The following is a 21,958-nucleotide window of genomic DNA, read 5'->3' on the forward strand; positions in this document are numbered from 1 at the left end:
TCTTCACTGTATTCAGTAAGACAACTATTTCCTAGCATCATCATACTCGGTGTGCATGAGTCATCTTTATTATGTCCCACTTGGGCACTATTTAGATGGCAGACTTGGTAACATGCCACCCTTTGCCACCTATCTTGATTAGAGACTCAGGCTCCAGCTGCAGGAGCAGGAGCAGACTACATTGGTATGGATGTGCATTTCATCTATATTCAGTTTGAGCTCCCCACACTGTGAGTGAGTGCACCTCATTGTTTTTTTTTTCTTTCATTTTTTATTTATCAGACAGGATTTGCAGACACTGACAGGCTGGGGTCTGCCTGAGGAACCATTCTTACGGTGTGTTAAAGCGTTGTCACAAAGCTCTCAGAAATCCGCCCAGATACTGGGATCCCCTCCCCTGCATCTCGTAGGCTGTTCTTTGGATACGTCTAGAAACTAAATCCCCTTTGCAGGGCATTTGACGGTCATATTCCGATTCCACTGGGTTATTAGAGGAATCAGAGTTTTTTTTAGTAATGCTGCTCTGAAAATCTTTATCAAATTCATCAAACACAAAGCATTACATCATAAGGACTTAAGTTGAGGCTGTCTATTGCATTGATGCTCAATAAATAGCTCTTATGCATCCACCAGGACTAGATTTGTATTATTGGAAGGGGCTAATTTGACCACTACTTGTACAGGAATTCCACATCCATTGGATTTTCAAAATTCCTCTAGCTATTTACACATGATCTGTGTTTGAGCTGATCGAAGCGTGTTTCCATGTGTGAACTGAGCAGATTGTGTGTGTTGGTGTGTGTGTGCTCTCCAGGTTGGCCATTCCCTCTGGTGTGGTGGGAAGAGACGTGCAGGCTGTGATTGACGGGCGATGCCCCGTGAGTGAACCTATGGCAGTGACACAACACAATACAGGTAAGTAGCACAGAACACAGCACAGGTGTTTGGGAATCCACTCATCTCACACACCTACAGCAGACCCAATACCTAAGAGCCTTAACCTTACTGGTACAAAAACAAAGTTCTCTAGAGGAAAAACAAAGGTTGATAAAAGGCCTTTGTTTTTGATGGAGAAAGTCTTGGGAAATGAAGGGTTTATGTGGAACAAAGTGGTATGAGGCTGGACTGATGATGGTTTTGAGTGCTGGCATGGTGATTGTTGAGCAGCATAGGGCACGTAGAAGCATGCAGGTTTATGATTTCTCTCAGACCAACACCTGGGTGACTTTAAGAGTGGAAGAGAAGCTCCAGAATGCAGCCAGGGCCCTCCAGCAGCCTCCAAAAAAACGTGAAATCAATCAATCCCTGTCGAGAGAGGGGATAATTAAATTCTTGCACTTTTTCTCATACAAAGTATATTTCAGCCAAAGGCCTGCTTCTATCTATGATGTAAACACAGCCTCTTGTGAGCTGCTGTCTGATGACGAGGAACAGACATATCTAGAAATAAGATTCGATTTTTTGAGTGCATTTGAAATACCCAGCATGCAATACGAATTGTCTTGATCTTATGAAGAAGTAACTCTATTGACAATTTAGCCAATTTATTGAAAGCTAGCCAATGGCACAGTTTGACTGGCCTAGCCAGCTACTGTAAATGTCAATTTGTCAGTGAACAAATTTTTTTATCACGTTTTGGCATGATTATATGTCTCATTTCAAGTAACTAGCTGCATGCTTAAATAGACATTCAATCATACACTTTGCATTGAAACCCAAATAAAAGCATGTTGATAGAAAGGTGTGTGTTGGTCATGTACAGTACCAGTCATAAGTTTGGACACACCTACTCATTCAAGGGCTTTTCTTTATTTTGACTATTTATCTACATTGTAGAATAATAGTGAAGACATCACAACTAAGAAAAACACATATGGAATCATGTAGTAACCAAACAGTGTTAAACAACACATATTTGACATCTGAGATTCTTCAAAGCACCAACCTTTGCCTTGATAACAGCTTTGCACACTCTTGGCATTTTCTCAACCAACTTCATAAGGAACGCTTTTCCAACAGTCTTGAAGTAGTTCCCACATATGCTGAGCACTTGTTGGTTGCTTTTCCTTCAATCTGTGGAGGAATCCCAAACCATCTCAATTAGATTGAGGTCGTGATTGTGGAAGCCAGGTCATTTGATGCAGCACTCCATCACACTCATTCTTTGTCAAATAGCCCTTACACAACCTGGAGGTTTATTTTGGGTCATTGTCATGTTGAAAAACAAATGATAGTCCCACTAAGTGCAAACCCGATGGGATGGCGTATCGCTGCAGAATGCTGTGGTAGCCATGCTGGTTAAGTGTGCCTTGAATTCTAAATAAATCACAGGCAGTGTCACCAGCAAAGCACCCCCACACTATCAGACCTCCTCCTCCATGCTTCACGGTGGAAACCACGCATGTGGAGATCATTTGTTCACCTACACTGCGTCTGACAAAGCCACGGCGGTTGGTACCAAAGATCTCAAATTTGGACTCATTAGACCAAAGGACAGATTTCCACCAGTCTAATGTCCATTGCTCGTGTTTCTTGGTCCAAGCAAGTCTCTTCGTAGTAATTCTACCATGAAGGCCTGATTCACAAAGTCTCCTCTGAACAATTGATGTTGAGATGTGTCTGTTATTGTACTCTGTAAAGCATTTATTTGGGCTGCAATTTCTGAGGTGCAGTTAACTCTAATGAACTTATCCTCTGCAGCAGAGGTAACTCTGGGTCTTCCTTTCCTGTGGTGGTCCTCAGGAGAGACGGTGTCATCATAGCGCTTGATGGGTTTAGCGACTGCACTTGAAGAAACTTTCAAAGTTCTTGAAATGTTCCGTATTGACTGAACTGTATGTCTTAAAGTAATGATGGACTGTAGTTTCTCTTTGCTTATTTCAGCTGTTATTTCCATAATATGGACTTGGTTTTTTACCAAATAGGGCTATCTTCTGTATACCAGCCCTACCTTGTCACAACACCAATAACATTTTAACAAGGCACACCTGTTCATTGAAATGCATTCCAGGTGACTACGTCATGAAGCCGGTTGAGAGAATGCCCAAGAGTGTCCAAGCTGTCATCAAGGCAAAGGATGCCTACTTTGAAGAATCTCAAATATAAAATATATTTGGATTTGTTTAACACTTTTTTTTGGTGACTACATGATTTCATATGTGTTATTTCATAGTTTTGATGCCTTCACTATTATTCTACAATGTAGAAAATAGTCAAAATTAAGAAAAGCCCTTGAATGAGTAGGTGTGTCCAAACTTTTGACTGATACTGTATGTTAAGAATGGAGGTTTAAAAAAAAAACAGCTATATATGCATATTAGCCAATACATGTGGCATAGCTTGCACTTGTAGCATACCTTGTAATACAATATTCTCTAAAAACAATTGTACAATGTGCTCTGCAGTAAGATAACCAGAGTTTGATTTCTAAACCAGATGAGGTCTCAAATAGCAGCTGCCCAATACCATGGTGGGCCTGCATAATGTTGGATGCATTGGAATATAAGGTATGGAGAATAATAAAGAGCCTGCAGGATTATAGAAACGGCAGTTGGGAAATTAATGTCTGAGTTTCAAATACTAAATGTTCAGTGAATGTGAATATATTTAGTATATTAACTTTCCTACTAACCTTCTAAAAGTTGACGGTCCCAAAATCTTCTACTGACTGTGACTGAGTGTGAGACATGTTTTCCATATTGTACGTCTCATGCATATACATTCCAACAAAGAACACCGCCACAAACTGTGTTTCACAGAGACAAATAGCAAGTGAGGTGTCTCAGGCAGTATTTGAAGTATCTAAATATAGTTTAACTTGTCAATCAATGTATAACAAGTGTCTAGGAGGGCACAATCTTACAATGTTGCAGTCCATGAACGAGAGCTTTACCATCTATGCCAGGAATGGGCAACTTTGATGGGGGTGGGGGCCACAAAAAAACAGAAGTCATAATGAGGGGCTGCAGTTGCTCACAGGCCTGCGTACCCACATCTATACCCCCCTACACACACACACACACACACACACAGAGGAGATCTTTTATTTATTTTCTGTGCAATTCTAAACATTTTGCCCTGCGGTGTATAGAAAATGCTGCTATTTTATAACTCATTTCAAGCAATTCCACAAATGTTGCTATTGGGTGGAGAGAAATGTTTGCAGTTTTGAATATAATATCTGAGTGAGACTGACTAACAAAATCAATGTGGGCCCCTCGGCCGGTAATTCGACCATGATTACAGGTTTAGATACCTGGCCGCTAAATTAACTTAGAAATCTAAAAAATGTTAGCTGACATGGGCTAATTGACTGACTATCAGTGACTGACATAAAAAAAAAGGCGCAATACAAATTGATCTCTGATGGAGACTGTCGAACGGTCATCAATGCATGCTTCAGTATTGCCCCTTCTCTTTAGGAGAATGTGTGTGCCCTGGCCCCATAGGCATATCGAAAGGATCCCACCCTGGTCACCAATGTAGCTGACCGAGAGAGACAAGTCCCTTAGAAGAATGCAGTCTAAATATTGTGTGGTCCAAAGACGAGAACTATCATCTATGGCATACGCCTGGGCTCCTGACAGGGACTTGTTAAACTAATTCCACATTGAATTTAGTCTTTGAGATGCTCAAAAAAGCATGTGTATCTGTAGTTGGTGTTTCTTCAACTTTAAAATGCACTAGACTGTGTAAGACAAAACCAACAAAGAAAAGACAACAGGCAAATGCATGTGGTCCCAATGTCTAAATACTGATGGCAGGGCTAGTTCAACCTGCAGCAGGATGGTTCTCCTCACAGGTGAGTGAATCAGTCCATGATTGGTTAATAGCACTGTGTTTGAGCTCTGAGAGCAGGACACATGAGAGTTGAATAGCCCACGTGAGACAAAAGTGAGAGACAAGAATGAGTAACATAAATAATCACAGAAAAGGAATGTAGTTTGTGAGCTAGAAAATTATCCTGACGGACTCCAGCTCCAACTATCCTACTCCAACTATTAATGTAGCATTTGACATGTTTCAGTATGAATTAAATGTATGGGTTCTGCCCCGATGACTGTATTAGATTTAGACTACATGTCATATAGATTTTTGTTGACTTAAATTATTACATGGAATAAACAACTCCTTGTCCCGGAATGACATGCTAGCTAGTGATAAAGCTATTTGCTCCGGATCTACTTGTTGCAACTAGCTAGCTCACTAGCAAGCTCGCTCGCTAAATCACTACGGTTGCTGTGTTGTGGGGCATTTTATAGCTTGCATTGATGGTATCATGTTTCCATAACTAAATAGATTGGAAAGAGCTAAAAGACTTACCTGATAGCAACTTGTCAGACGGAGATCTCTCTTGAGATTTGTCAGCAGCTGTCTATATAAGGTGATTGGCAACGTGATCAGCAGAGATATTACCAAATCAAATCTTATTTGTCACATGCACCGAATACAACAGGTATAGAGACCTTACAGTAAAATGCTTAGTTATAAGCCCTAATCAACATTGCAGTTATATATAAAAACTTTTACAAATATAATAATATAATAAGAAATACAAGTAACAAATAATTAAATAGCAGCAGTAAAATAACAATAGCAAGGCTATATACAGGGCGTACCGGTACAGAGTCAACGTGCGGGGGCACAGGTTAGTTCAGGTAATTGAGGTAATATATAAATTTAGGTAGAGTTATTGAAGTGACTATACATAGATAATAACAGAGAATAGCATCAGCGTGAAAAGGGGGGGGGGGGCAGTGATGTATTGGGCCATACACACTACCTTCTGTAGTGCTTTGCAGTCGGAGGCCGCGCAGTTGCCATACCAGGCAGTGATGCAGCCAGTCAGGATGCTCTTGATTAACCTTTTGAGGATCTGAGGACCCATGCCAAATCTTTTCCGTCTCCTGAGGGGGAATAGGTTTTGTCGTACCCTCTTCACGACTGTCTTGGTGTGCTTGGACCACGTTAGTTCGTTTGCGATGTGGACACCAACAAACTTGAAGCTCTCAACCTGCTCAACTACAGTCCTGTCGATCAGAATGGTGGCGTGCTCAGTCCTCCTTTTCCTGTAGTCCACAATCATCTCCTTTGTCTTGATCGCTTTGAGGGAGAGGTTGCTATCTTGGCACCACACGGCCAGGTCTCTGACCTTTTCCCTACAGGCTGTCTCTTGGTTGTCGGTGATCATTGGCAAACTTAATGATGGTGTTGGGGTCGTGCCTGGCCATACATGAGTGAACAGGGAGTACATGAGAGGACTGAGCACGTACCCCTGATGGGCCCCAGTGTTGAGCATCAGCGTGGCGGATGTATTGTTACCTACCCTTACCACCTGGGGACGGCCCATCAGGAAGTCCAGGATCCAGTTGCAGAGGGAGGTGTTTTGTCCCAGGGTTCTTAGCTTAGTGATGACATTTGATGGCATTATGGTGTTGAACCCCTGAGCTGTAGTCAATGAATAGCACTCTCACATTCCTTTTGTCCAGGTGGGAAAGGGCAGTGTGGAGTGCAATAGAGATTGCATCATCTGTGGATCTATTAGGATCTATTAGGGCAGTTGGTGTGAGCCATGACCAGCATTTCAAAGCACTTAATGGCTACAAACGTGAGTGCTACCGGTCAGTAGTCATTTAGGCAGGTTAGCTTGGTGTTCTTGGGCACAAGGACTATGGTGGTCTGCTTGAAACATGTTGGTATTACAGACTCAGACAGGGAGAGGTTGAAATTGTCAGTGAAGACACTTGCCAATTGGTCAGCGCATGCTCGCAGTACACGTCCTGGTAATCCGTCTTGCCCTGCGTCCTTGTGAATGTCGACCTGTTTAAAGGTCTTACTCACATCGGCTGTGGAGAGCGTGATCACACAGTCTTCCGGAATAGCTGATGCTTTCATGCATGTTTCAGTGTTACTTGCCTCAAAGCAAGCATAGAAGTAATTAAGCTTGTCTGGTAGGCTCGTGTCACTGGGCAGCTCTCGGCTGTGCTGTCCTTTGTAGTCTGTAATAGTTTGCAAGACCTGCCACATCCGACGAGCGTCGGAGCCGGTGTCGTATGATTCGATCTTAGTCCTGTATTGACGTTTTGCCTGTTTGGTGGTTCATCGGAGGGCATAGCGAGATTTCTTATAAGCTTCCAGGTTAGAGTCCCGCACCTTGAAAGTGGCAGCTCTACCCTTTAGCTCAGTGCGGATGTTGCCTGTAATCCATGGCTTCTGGTTGGGGTATGTATATACAGTCACTGTGAGGACAATGTCATCGATGCACTTATTGATGAAGCCAGTGACTGATGTTGTGTACTCCTCAATGCCACCGGAAGAATCCCAGAACTTATTCCAGACTGTGCTAGCGAATCAGTCCTGTAGCTTAGCATCTGCTTCATCTGACCACTTTTTTACAGACTCCCAAGTCCCTGGTGCTTCCTGCTTTAATATTTGCTTGTAAGCAGGAATCAGGAGGATAGAATTATGGTAAGATTTGCCAAATGAAGGGCGAGGGAGAGCTTTGTACATGTCTCTGTGTGTGGAGTAAATGTTGTCTAGAGTTTTTTTCCCCCTGGATGCACATTTAACATGCTAGTGGAAATTTGGTAGAACGAATTTAAGTTTCCCTGCATTAAATTCCCACTAGGAGCGCCGCCTCTGGATGAGTGTTTGCTTATGGCTCATTGAGTGCAGTCTTAGTGCCAGCATCAGTCTGTGGTGGTATATGGACAGCTACGAAAAATACAGATGAAAACTCTCTAGGTAGATAGTGTGGTCTAGAGCTTATTATGAGATACTCTACCGTAGGTGAGCAAAACCTTGAGACTTCCTTAGATATCATGCACCAGCTGTTGTTTACAAATATACATAGACTGCCCTTGTCTTACTCTGCTGTTCTATCCTGCCTATACAGTGTCAAACTCTGCAGCTGTATGATGTTCATGTCATCGTTCAGCCACGACTCAGTGAAACATAAGATATTACAGTTTTTAATGTCCCGTTGGTAGTTTAATCTTGCTCATTGGTCTTCGATTTTATTTTCCAATGATTGCATGTTTGCCAATAGAACGGATAGCAGTGGGGTTTTACTTGCTCGCCTACGAATTCTCAGGCAGCCCGACCTCCGCCCCCCTTTTTTCCGTCTTCTCTTCCCGCAAATGACAGGGATTTGGGCCTGTTCCCAGGAAAGCAGTACATCCTTCAAGTCGGACTTGTCGGAGTCATTAAAGGAAAAAGCTTCTCCCAGTTCTTGGTGAGTAATCACTGTTCTGATGTCCAGAAGTTATTTTTCGGTCATAAGAGATTATGTACAAAACAAGTAAAAAAATAAGTTACAACAAGGAAAAAAAACAATGGCTGGTACACAAGTTGGGATTGGTTTACAGTTTAGTACTCGGCTGCATGTGCCTGTCTAGATAGTGAACATTATAGTATGTATTTTGAAAAGAATTGCAAGAATTTACATTGCCAACTAATGGAAATGTGTTCAGAATAAATAAATATACAGAATATGTAAAAACCAGCTCCTCCTTAGACAGAGATTGATCATCTAGAAAACTAAAGCAGATAGCTTGCTATGTATGGCCCACCACCTAGGGAAATATGTTTAAGATTTAAAAATGTCTCTTGCCTTGCTAGCCAACTACAAAGCCAGAGGTCTTCAAAAGTTTTGTGTCCCTCCCTACTGCACATGCCTTGCCAGAACGATTTGTTTCATTTCCACAGAAAAACATGAATAAATGTTTTTATTATGCATTTTTATCTCTTCAAGTAAATAGAAAACAGCGGGAGGAATCTCAATCTCAAACCCTAATTTCATTAAACTTTAAAGTAAAATCTGGTGCTGCTGAATCAAAGTTGTCCAATTGTTGTTACTTTATAAAAGTAAAGGAAAAGTCTTATTGCGTAAAAAATACTATTTTTCTATATCTTTTTGACAGCAATAGTTTTTGTCTGTTTTTGAAATGGGCTGTTTCCTGGCTTCTGTTGTGAACACAGCTGGAGTTGCCTAGATCCATGGTGTGAGAAGGAGGCACCTCCTCCACCTCTCTGACCCAGTCACCACAGGTAGCCCTGCTTTATGTTGCTCAGTAATGCTTCCTTCTAGATGGAGAGGATGATAAGATTTGACCTCTAGATATGGGGATACTGTTACTTTTGATAATGAGAGGTAACAGAGGGGCCGTAAATGGGGGTATTCTCAATGGCAGCCATTTTTTTTTATATCTGCCATAGCCTAATGCCAACTATGCCTAGCTGTGTCCTGTGTTTTTCATACAGACCAAATCCATCAACCAACGATGGGGGTAAAAACAATGTAGTGGACCATGCTGCAGGGGAGGATACATGTTTCAGTCTTGTTTTATTACACCTGTCTTGTCGCCAGTGAAAGGTGATATGTCCTCTTATTCTGAGTCGGCCAGGGTGGAAAGAGGAGATGAAGGATGTCAGAATCCCCCTATATCCGTGAAATGATATACAGTGCACGGAGGAATCCGTAGAATTTCACGGGCATTTCTAATATTGATGCACTCTGCTTCAGTGGAAACTCTTTGTGGAGCCGGAGAGAAGGGCAGTGACTGAGAAAGTAAAGTACATCAAATCCTCTCCTGCAGAAAATCCTCTCCTGTTAAAGAGATCCGCAATTCATTCCAATAAAACATCCCTCCCCCCCCGTCCCTTTAAAATAAAACTGTTAATGATCGCTTCAAAAGATTTTTCAGAGAGTAAAAGTGAATGCCCTAAAACATCATATAATGTACATCAAATCTATTTACATGCACAGATTGTAGGATTATGGGCTATTTGCCTTTAGACTGAAAATCCACTTTCAGGGAAAGAAAAGTACAGGGTTAGAATATTTTACTTTATATTAGTCATGCAATTCAAGTAATAGCTCCTAAACAATCATGACTTAGCTAAAGCCTTGTATAATCCAACAAGAATAGATTTGACCACAGTGTGTTTGTTAGCTTCAATTATTACTTGGAATAAACAACTCCTTGTCCCGGAATGACATGCAGCTAGTGATAAAGCTATCTGCTCCAGATCTACTTGATCTAGAGATCCTTATTTATTCTCTATGTTTGGTTAGGTCAGGGTGCGACTCGGGTGGGAAAAATCTATGTTTTCTTTTTCTTTGTTGGTTTGCCGAGTTTGGTTCCCAATCAGAGGCAGCAGTCTATCATTGTCTCTGACTGGGGATCATATATAAGTTGTGATTTTCCGTTTGGGTTTTGTGGTGTGTTATTTTCTGTTTAGTGTCTGTGCCTGACGGAACTGTTCGCGTTCGTTTTTTGGATTTGTTATTTTTGTTTGAGTGTTTCTTGTAAATAAATATCATGAACACTTTTACACGCTGCGCTTTTGGTCCACTCTTCCTTCCACCGACGACGAGCGTTACACTACTTACATTTCTAAGGTTGCTGTGTTCTAAATTGGGAGTCATTTTATAGCTTGCATTGATGGTGTCATGTTTCTATAACTAAATAGTTTGATTAGAAATAACTTTAACTTACCTGATAACAATTTGTCAGATGGAGATCTCTCTTGAGATGTCACCAGATGTCTAGATAATGTGATTGGAAACGTGATCAGTAGAGATAGTACTATGGCTGGTACAAAAGTTGTGATTGGTTTACAGTTTAGTACCCGGCTGCGTTAGCGTGTCCAACTAGTGAACATTAAAGTATATATTTTGAAAAAAAATGCCTTGCCACTGTCCCAGTAGCTTGTTTCTGGTTAAAGGTTAAAGGTTAAAGGAATAGATGAAAAACATAACATGCATCTAAAATTGACCTTAGAAATAGCATTGTTGGGGAGATCTGGAGAGACCTCAGTCAATTACTAATACTCGTAGTAAAAGTATCTTCAACTCGCAATCTGTGGATTCTATTAGATTAGACAGATTTACATTGTATTATAAACATACACAGCATAGTTGAAAGATATATGGCTGGTAGAAATCTGAAGAGGGTGGCCAGCAGAGATAAGTGGGGGGGTGGGCTGAGGGAAATTGAGGGTTGAAATGTGGAACTGGAGACAAGCGGGAGTGATGTTGCTGGGCGAGGGATAGAATGACAGTCAAAGGTAAAAGTAAAAAATGAAGTTATTTTTTTTTTTTTAAGTATGTTTGAATGACACTGAGGGGACCGCTGTTACATCCAATACCTTTTTGCTGGAGGCTGCTTGTACGCGCGTACACATGCATACACACACACAATCGCATTTAAACGCACACGTGCACAGACACGGACACACACACATACACACATGTAAATAGTGTGCACTCCAACGCATACCTGCAACGCATACAACGCACACCTGCACTCCAACGCATAGAGTTAGCCTTGCTGTTTTGATTTTTGTTTTCCTTGATGTCTTTAGTTTTTTCATTGTTGTTTCTCTCTTTTGTTCATTTTGTTGGTTGTTGGCGCATTGGTGGACGGGCAATACTAGAACAAATGGTCTATTGATTCTGTATCCTCACAACAAAATCTGGAGAGCTGCGATGATTGTATGCCGCAAATATTCAACAATTTGTTGGTGGCAAGAATTCTGTACAATAATTTTTGTTGAAAATAAACAAAGTCTTGAATCTTGCGTTGTCTATATCAAATGTGCCATGGGGTACATCAAAAGTCTCTTCCCAGCTTTTTGCAATCTGTATGACACAGATGTCAACATCCTCAAATTCAACTGGAATACTTTCCTATTTATGCTAGTTTTGTTTTGATCCCTTTAAATTGGGCAGACAGACCAATGTCCTACCTCCTCCTGCTGCCACTTGCCTTCTCCATTTTTGGGGTAATGCTGTAATCAATTGGTTGTAATTTTGGATTGAATTATTTATTACATAATTGAGCTGGATAATTTCACTCCCTCAGAGGTCGACCGATTATGATTTTTCAACACCGATACCGATACCGATTATTGGAGGACAAAAAAAGCCGATAGCGATTAATCGGACAATTTTTTTAATGTATTTGTAATAATGACAATTGCAACAATACTGAATGAACACTTATTTTAACTTAATATAATACATCAATAAAATCAATTTACCCTCAAATAAATAATGAAACATGTTCAATTTGGTTTAAATAATGCAAAACAAAGTGTTGGAGAAGAAAGTAAAAGTGCAATATGTGCCATGTAAGAAAGCTAACGTTTAAGTTCCTTGCTAAGAACATGAGAACATATGAAAGCTGGTGGTTCCTTTTAACAGGAGTCTTCAATATTCCCAGGTAAGAAGTTTTAGGTTGTAGTTATTATTAAAGGACTATTTCTCTCTATACCATTTGTATTTCATATACCTTTGACTATTGGATGTTCTTATAGGCACTTTAGTATTGCTTATAGGCACTTTAGTAGTGTTAACAGTATAGCTTCCGTACCTCTCCTCGCTCCTACCTGGGCTCGAACCAGGAACTCAACGACAACAGCCACCCTCGAAGTAGTGTTACCCATGCAGAGCAAGAGGAACAACTACTCTAAGTCTCAGAGTGAGTGATGTTTGAAACGCTATTAGCGCGCACCCCGCAAACTAGCTACCCATTTCACAATACATCGTTACACCAGGCTAATCTCAGGAGTTGATAGGCTTGAAGTCATAAACAGCAGAGCTGCTAGCAAAACGCACAAAAGTGCTGTTTGAATGAATGCTTATGAGCCTGCTGGTGCCTACCATCGCTCAGTCAGATTGCTCTATCAAATCATAGACTTAATCATAACATAATAACACACAGAAATGCGAGCCTTAGGTCATTAATATGGTCTAATCCGGAAACTATCATCTCGAAAACAAGACGTTTATTCTTTCAATGAAATACGTATTTTATCTAACGGGTGGCATCCATCAGTCTAAATATTCCTGTTACATTGCACAACCTTCAATGTTATGTCATAATTACGTAAAATTCTGGCAAATTAATTCGCAATGAGCCAGGCGGCCCAAACTGTTGCATATACCCTGACTCTGCGTGCAATGAACGCAAGAGAAGTGACACAATTTCACTTGGTTAATATTGCCTGCTAACCTGGATTTCTTTTAGCTAAATATGCAGGTTTAAAAATATATACTTCTGTGTATTGATTTTAAGAAAGGCATTGGTGTTTATGGTTAGGTACACGTTGGAGCAACGACAGTCCTTTTTCGCGAATGCGCACTGTATCGGTTATATGCAACGCAGGACACGCTAGATAAACGAGTAATATCATCAACCATGTGTAGTTATAACTAGTGATTATGATTGATTAAGTGTAATGCTAGCTAGCAACTTACCTTGGTTTCTTACTGCATTCGCGTAACAGGCGGGCTCCTCGTGAGGCAGGTGGTTAGAGCGTTGGACTAGTTAACCATAAGGTTGCAAGATTGAATCCCTGAGCTGACAAGGTAAAATCTGTCATTCTGCCCCTGAACAAGGCAGTTAACTTCTTGCGTCGAGCCATCCCGGATCCGGTATCGTGACTACAGCCTCAAGCTCATTACCATAACGCAACGTTAACTATTCATGAAAATCGCAAATGAAATGAAATTAATCTATTTGCTCTCAAGCTTAGCCTTTTGTTAACAACACTGTCATCTCAGATTTTCAAAATATTTATATGCTGCACATCACACGCTATGTTGCCCTCTGGTACAAGCTGCAACTCCATACCCTCAACACGGACAACTTGTTCCTCAGCAACAGGTGCTTGTGGCTGGTCTACCACTGTCGGCCCACCTCTCCCTACATCAGTGGGCCCAGGCGTTACGAGGACCACCTGCACCCCTCCCTCCAACTTCTCCCGTAACGGTCAAGCATGTTGCTTGTGGCCAACATCCCCACACTCAAAACACTGTTGACTTCCCGTACTAACATAAGCCATATATAGTCTGTTGTCATACTTGACTTTAAACTATAACTGCATTGTCTGCTCCGGTGAGTCCAAAAACATGAATGTCTGTCATCAAAACGACGTGTTTGCAACCCAATAATAAATGGCAGTACCTTCGAAATCGTTGCCCTTGTTGACGGAGAGAAAAAGTGGCTAACTTGAATAAACATACCATGCCATGAAGTACGCCATGCTCAACCATCCGATCAAAAAGATGCGCTTCTTTAAGAAAAACCACCACCGCTTTATTCATCCACGATGCATAAGAGACATTTTCATAGCCTACCTTCTCTCCTACGGTGACCAGAACCTCCTCCACAGCGACAGTAGCTTCAGTAATACACCTAAAGCCGTGCCGAAGTGACAGGGACGGCGTCCCCATGTGGGTCGTCATCCCTGCCAAATCCAGGGCAATTCAGACAAGAAAAACAATATACTTAATTCTACCACAACAAATAAATTAAATAAACAATAACCTTAATCATGCATAGAAAAAGGAAAACCACCAAGAAAGGGATACAAGAAAGAAAACACAGGCAATCTAAGTCCAGAAAACACTCGCTCATACAATTCCCAGCATGCACCAAACACTCCCAGCATGCAGAGAGAGAGATAATTTCTTTGGCAAAGAAATAGCAGTAGTCATGGCTCCTTAGAACTACCATATGGACACTGTCGGCTGTCATCTCTGGCTTTACACGCACTTTCACAGAATGAAAGGGAGGGTGCATCCAGCTCAGTGTCGTACACACGCTGACACACACTGACACACAATGCGTGCATATGTGTGCATGTTTGTGCATGCAATCGCACATATGCGTTTGTATTGGTCAAACACGTGTTCACCACTGACTACGTCTGATAACATATTTCATTTTTAAATTCAGATCGCAAAGATATTCTACATTATTCAGAATAAATTTAATCAGCCTTATCATTGCTGTTCAAAGGAAATATGTCATCGCCGGGTATCCCTGGGGGAATCCCCCAAACTGTCGAGAAAATATGGATGCCAATGCAACCCAATATAATCAGCAATATTAACAACTGTCTCGCTCTCCCCAACAGTGGAGGAAAACTTTTATTCTAAAAGACACTGTGTATTTTTCCGTCTTAAAGGGACCCATATTTTCCCAGTTTGTTCCTCTGCGAGCCTCTGTGAGGTGCCTGGTGTTCATCCAAAAGGATTAGTTATTTGATGCCGACAGCCAGTGCGTAGGTTTTTGCTGCAATGTTCTGGAGAGTTGTGCTGTTGTGGAGAGTGTAGCGCTCGGTCCTGTATGGGAAGGCAGAGCTTCTCTGTAATCCTTCCTTCCATCTTAATGCCAGCAGTGGGACTCTGTGTCCAACCGGCGGAGGAATACGTGTGGGAGAGCAAGGGAATCAACACTAGCTGTGGTGGAGAAAGCATTCAAATGGAACAAAAAACAGACCCACCCGCTTTCTGTTTAGTGTGGGCACACACTACATTAAAAAAACAAACATTTTGGGGTCATTTAGCATTTGCTAATCCAGAGCGATTATAGTTAAGTGCCTTCCTCAAGGGCACATTGACAGATTTTTCACCGATTCGGCTAGGGGATTCAAACCAGCCACCCATTGGCTACTGGCCCAATGCTCTTAACCACTAGGCTACATGCCGTCCACAGGCGCACACACATGCATGTTCTCTCTGCTACCGCACGCCAAGTCTTAGCAGCTTCTCCCCCAAGCCATAAGACTGCTAAATAGTTAGTAAGTAGCTATCTGGACTATCTGCATTGACCCTTTTTGCACAACCTTTTTCTTCTCCTCTGTTACGTTCCCCAGTTTGTGTGTTGTAGTTTTGTATGTATGTGTGTGTTTCAGGGTGGCGTCCTTAAATTCCCCCAAGCAACTGATTGGTCGGCCCCATTGCTAATTGGAGAGCTGACCACGCCCCCGGCTGTATCCCATGACAGACTCCTTCTCCAGCTATATAAGCCAGTGTTCTGTTGCTCAGAAGAGAGCTGAGGGTGATATCCTGTGTTGGTTGTTTCGCAGATAGAGCTGATGGTTATGTTATGTTCTGGGATTGTTGCTGAGGGTGATATCCTGTGTTGGTTGTTTCTCAGATAGAGCTGATGGTTATGTTATGTTCTGGGATTGTTGCTGAGGGTGATATCCTGTGTTGGTTGTTTCGCAGATAGAGCTGATGGTTATGTTATGTTCTGGGATTGTTGCTGAGGGTGATATCCTGTGTTGGTTGTTTCGCAGATAGAGCTGATGGTTATGTTATGTTCTGGGATTGTTGCTGAGGGTGATATCCTGTGTTGGTTGTTTCTCAGATAGAGCTGATGGTTATGTTATGTTCTGGGATTGTTGCTGAGGGTGATATCCTGTGTTGGTTGTTTCTCAGATAGAGCTGATGGTTATGTTCTGGGATTGTTGCTGAGGGTGATATCCTGTGTTGGTTGTTTCTCAGATAGAGCTGATGGTTATGTTATGTTCTGGGATTGTTGCTGAGGGTGATATCCTGTGTTGGTTGTTTCTCAGATAGAGCTGATGGTTATGTTCTGGGATTGTTGCTGAGGGTGATATCCTGTGTTGGTTGTTTCTCAGATAGAGCTGATGGTTATGTTCTGGGATTGTTGCTGAGGGTGATATCCTGTGTTGGTTGTTTCTCAGATAGAGCTGATGGTTATGTTATGTTCTGGGATTGTTGCTGAGGGTGATATCCTGTGTTGGTTGTTTCTCAGATAGAGCTGATGGTTATGTTCTGGGACTGTTGCTGAGGGTGATATCCTGTGTTGGTTGTTTCTCAGATAGAGCTGATGGTTATGTTATGTTCTGGGATTGTTGCTGAGGGTGATATCCTGTGTTGGTTGTTTCTCAGATAGAGCTGATGGTTATGTTATGGGATTGTTGCTGAGGGTGATATCCTGTGTTGGTTGTTTCTCAGATAGAGCTGATGGTTATGTTATGTTCTGGGATTGTTACTGAGGGTGATATTCTGTGTTGGTTGTTTCTCAGATAGAGCTGATGGTTATGTTCTGTGATTGTTGCTGATGTTGATAGCCGGTGTTGGTTGTTTCTTAGAAAACTTATTTGTATATCCTGTATTGGTTGTGGCTCAGAGAGCTTCTTGTATGTCCTGTGTTGGTTTTTTGCTAAGTACTTTGTAGCCTCTGCTTTTAAGGTATGTGTCCCCATAGGAGGCAGTGTTTTTATTGAAATTGTTTACTTACTTTGTGTTCTGTTTCCAGGGGGGAAGGGGAAGGCGCCTAAGGAGTGCTTAGGCAAGAGGCCTGCGGACATACATAACCCGTAGTATTCACTGTCTATGCACACTAGGTAAGACCTGGGCGGACCACCCCAGTATTTTGGTTAGCGCACCAGGTGGTGCTAAATTAAGTATTGGGTAGGAGAGGGGGCTTTGATATTTACTTTCTTTGGTTCCTCTTCCTAGAGGCGTAGGTAACATCGTCATTTTCATGGTATCCAATCGGTAGTTAGAGTCCTGTCCCATCACTGCACCTCCCGTACAGCCTCGGGAGAGCCATAATCTTCTAAAAAACAACCCAGCCAAGATGCACTGCTTCTTGACACAACGCCCACTTAGCCCGGAAGACAGCCGCACCAATGTGTCAGAGGAAGCACCGTACACCTGGCAACCGTGTCAGCATGCATTGTGCCCGGCCCGCCACAGGAGTTGCAAGTGCCCAATGGTACAGGAACCTCCCTGCCGGCCCTCCCCTAACGACGCTAGGCCAATTGTGCGCCGCCCCATTGGTCTCCCAGTCGCAGCCGGCTGCGTCACAGCCTGGACTCGAACCAGATTCTCTTTTGTCACAGCTAGCACTGTGTTGCAGTGCCTTAGACCACTGTGCCACTCGGGAGGCCCTGCACAAACATTTTTTGATTCATCACATATACTGCTGCTACAGTTTACGATCTGTCACTTTATCCATAGTTACAGTGTATACAGCATCTACCCCAATTACATCGTACCCCTACACATCGACTGGTATCCCATGTATACAGCCAAGTTATCATTACTCATTGTGTATTTATTCCTTGTGTTATTGTTTATTTTATCTCTGCATTGTTAGGAACGGCACTTAAGTAAGCATTTCACTGTTAGTCCACGCCACACAAATACAATTTGATTTGATGTACACAGAAAAACATACACACGTGTGCATAGACACACAAATACATGTAGGTACACACACAGTCAAACTACACAGTTTACACTGTTGGGGATAGCCCCCTTTTTTAAAAAGTTTTGCCTAAATTACATACCCAAATCTAACTGCCTGTAGCTCAGGATATGCATATTCTTGGTACCATTTGAAAGGAAACACTTTGAAGTTTGTGGAAATGTGAATTGAGTGTAGGAGAATATAACACAATAGATCTGGTAGAAGAGAATATGAAGAAAAAAAAAACATTTTTTTTCTACCACCCTCTTTGAAATGCAACAAAGGTCCCACTCCCAGCCATCACTCTGGTTCTAATTCCGATGGTGTTCACAAGATGGCAGCAGTGTATGTGCAAAGTTTCAGATGGATAACTTGAAGCTAGCAACATGACATTTAGTGTGAAGTTACCAGGTACATTTGGGCAGATTGTGAAGGAGCCATTTGCATTCATATTACATTTTGTCTGCAAGAATATCGTCAAATCTGTATACTTAGACTTTGATTTAGCTTTTCCAGTATTAGTAGCCATATTATAAGTTCAGCATTTGCAAAACAACCAGTTTTCATAACTTCATAACTCTGCATATTCTTATACTTTTCGTCCAAAAGGAAAAGGCATGCTCTCGCAAAAGGTTAGCGCCTACATTTTGCGACCGAGACATGGTTTCCGGGTACTCCCATAAAGCCTAGCTCATTGGCTATCTAGCTAGCTTTGTTTGATCCCGATTGGTGCTTATTTGACAAAGATAGAGTCGATCAAATGAAGTCTGGCCTCGTCATCAGCGTGCCATGAAAGCGTCGCTCTCTGACCAAATTTGGTGTCCTATAGGATATAAGACACACCTAATGAAATAGTGAAGTCTGGTTACAGTCTAGGATCTCTGAGGAATATATACAAACATGAATTTACTGGTTGAAACAACGTTTAGGGTTAGATTTTAACAAAGTCCTTTCTTTGCAAATTGACAGAGTGGAAATACAAAATCGATTGTGCATGCTATATGGACCTTTTTAGGATATGAAAATGATTTTATCTAACAAAACGACACGTCATGTTATCTCTGGGACCCTTTGGATGATAAATCAGAGCACGATTTCAGAATGTAAGTACACATTTCACCTTCAGAGGTGAATTTATCAAACCTATTGCGGTGAAAAACGTGTTTTGTTGGGAGCTCTCCTCAAACAATAGCATGGCATTTCTTCGCTGTAATAGCTACTGTAAATTGGACAGTATTAACAAGAATTTAAGCTTTCAGCCGATATAAGACACTTATATGAACCGACATTTGTTGTTTCTCTAAAATCTGCTATGTTGACATAAGGCTCTGCATTGATTACAACTGTCCTGTTAACGGGACGCCTATCCCTAATAAGTTTTTATGTAGGCCTATTTCTTCTTCTGAACTTCTTTTCTAATACAAGATGCATTAATAATGCATTGAAGTTGTGTGTGTGTGTCCACCCTGAGCACAGGCAATGTGCAGGAGGCCTTGTGTGTGTGTGTGGGGGCGTGGTTGGGTGTGTGCATGTGTGTGTGTGCAGAGTGGACTGAGAGTGACTAAGACCAACCTGTACATAAATCCGAGACACTCCATTTAGTATGATATGTTACATTTCGTACGGTATGTATTAATTCGTATGATACTGTATGTAATTAATCACAATTCGTATGATATGTTACGAATTTGATAAATGTCCAATATGTTACAAATTTGCTGAAATATATAATATGTTACGAATTCGTAGAAGTAGGTTGTGGCTAACATTAGCTAGGTAGCTAGCTGGCTAACATTAGCTAGGCTGGGGTGAGGGTTAAGTTTAAAGATTGGAGTTAGGGTTAGGGGAAGGGTTAGCTAAAATGGTTAGGGTTAGGGGAAGGGTTAGCTAGCATGTTAAGTAGTTGCAAAGTAGCTAAAAAGTAGTTGAAAAGTTGCTTAGTAGCTAAAATGCATAAGTTTGCATAATGAGCCCAACCAACCCCCTTCCCTTAATTTTTTGTAACCTTCTGTCTTATGTAACCATACCAACGTAATATACACTATACATACAAAAGTGTGCAGACACCCTTTCAAATTAATAGATTTGGCTATTTCAGCCACACCCATTGCTGACAGGTGTATAAAATTGAGCACACAGCCATGCATTCTCCATAGACACACATTGGCAGTAGAATGGCCTTACTGAAGAGGTCAGTGACTTTCAATGTGACACTGTAATAGGATGCCACCTTTTCAACAAGTCAGTTCATCAAATTTCTGCCCTGCCCCGGTCAACTGTAAGTGCTGTTATTGTGAAGTGGAAACATCTAGGAACAACAACGGCAAGCTCACAGAACTCGAATGCCAAGTGCTGAAGCGTGTAGCACGTAAAAATTGTATGTCCTCTGTTGCAACACTCACTAACAAGTTCCAAACTGCCTCTGGAAGCAACATCAGAACAATAACTGTTCATCGGGATCTTCATGGAATGGGTTTCCATGGCCGAGCAGCCACACACAAGCCTAAGATCACCATGCGCAATGCCAAGCGTTGGCTGGAGTGATGTAAAGCTCGCTGCCATTGGATTCTGGTGCAGTGGAAACGCGTTCTTAGGAGTGATCACCATCTGTTAGTCCGACGGACAAATCTGGGTTTGGCAGATGCCAGGAGAACGCTACCTGCCCCAATACATAGTGCCAACTGTAAAGTTCGGTGGAGAAGGAATAGGCTATTTTCATGGTTCAGGTTTTTCATGGTTCGGGTTTCTTAGATCCAGTGAAGGGAAATCTAACGCTACAGCATACAATGACATTCTAGATGATTCTATGCTTCCTACTTTGTGGCAACAATTTGAGGAAGGCCCTTTCCTGTTTCAGCATGACAATGACCCGTGCACAAAATGAGGTCCATACAGAAATGGTTTGTTAGGATCGGTGTGGAAGAACTTGACTGGCCTGCATAGAGCCCTGTCCTCAACGCCATCGAACACCTTTGGGATGAATCGGAACACTGATTGCGAGCCAGGCCTAATCGCCCAACATCAGTGCCCGACCTCTCTAATGCCCTTGTGGCTGAATGGAAGCTAGTCCATGCAGCAATGTTCCAACATCTAGTGGAGAGACTTCCAAGAAGAGGGGAGGAAGTTTTAGCAGCAAAGGGGCGACCAACTCCACATTAATGCCCATGATTTTGGAATTAGATGTTTGACGAGCAGGTGTCAATATACTTTGTCATGTAATGTATCATACTCATTTTAGTGTACAGGATTTACATTCAATATGTTACGTCTAGTCTATGTGACCAGGCTGATAATGTAACAGTGGTTCAGCAAATACAAAAAGATTGATCTCTATAGATCGTCCGGCCAGCAAGCCCAGTTGTCCGGCCAGCAAGCCCAGTTGATTGGTGTTTATTCTGACGATAGACACAAGAAAGCATATTAGACGCGCAGGACAACAGTATGTTGATGGCGGTAGATTTGTGATGTGTCTGTTAGCATGGAAACAACTGTGACTTAGCAGGGTGCAACGTGCCCATTACAATTAGAACATGCTGGCTAACTCTTACAGCAATAGCAATCAAAAGCACATCCCAGGATACTACTCATAGTACTCATTTCATAGTACTCATTTCAAATATGAAAATAGAATACATTATTTCAGAACGTGACCTACTGTTTGCATGTCAATATCAGACTGCAAAGTATTTACGTTCGCGGTCTGGAAGCGTAGCCAATGACACGACATCGTATTGACACCTGACTTCAACCAACCAATTAGAATACATAAGCATAAAATACACATTTCTGCAGCGGCAAGTGGAAACAATTCTCCCCTGCTGAATTCACCTTGCACACTATAAACAAAACGAGGAATGTAATACCCTGCACGTTAAAACACCCACATACAATCAATACAAGACAAAACTAAAAAAGAATAATATTATATATACAGT

The 21,958-nt window shown here is 41.8% G+C and overlaps 1 protein-coding gene across 1 annotated transcript in view; it reads left to right on the plus strand.

Annotated features, from left to right (window-relative positions):
- The window catches only part of LOC115107929 (leucine-rich repeat and fibronectin type-III domain-containing protein 2-like), a 147,269-nt gene that overhangs the window by 78,913 nt on the left and 46,398 nt on the right, over nucleotides 1-21,958 (plus strand). Inside the window, exon 4 of the mRNA XM_029631704.2 lies at nucleotides 815-915. The gene's annotated coding sequence lies outside the window, so the exon portion shown is untranslated. The remainder of the gene's footprint in view (nucleotides 1-814; nucleotides 916-21,958) is intronic.

The sequence above is a fragment of the Oncorhynchus nerka genome, linkage group LG24 (genome assembly GCF_034236695.1).
Source record: "Oncorhynchus nerka isolate Pitt River linkage group LG24, Oner_Uvic_2.0, whole genome shotgun sequence".
Taxonomy (NCBI): Eukaryota; Metazoa; Chordata; class Actinopteri; order Salmoniformes; family Salmonidae; genus Oncorhynchus; species Oncorhynchus nerka.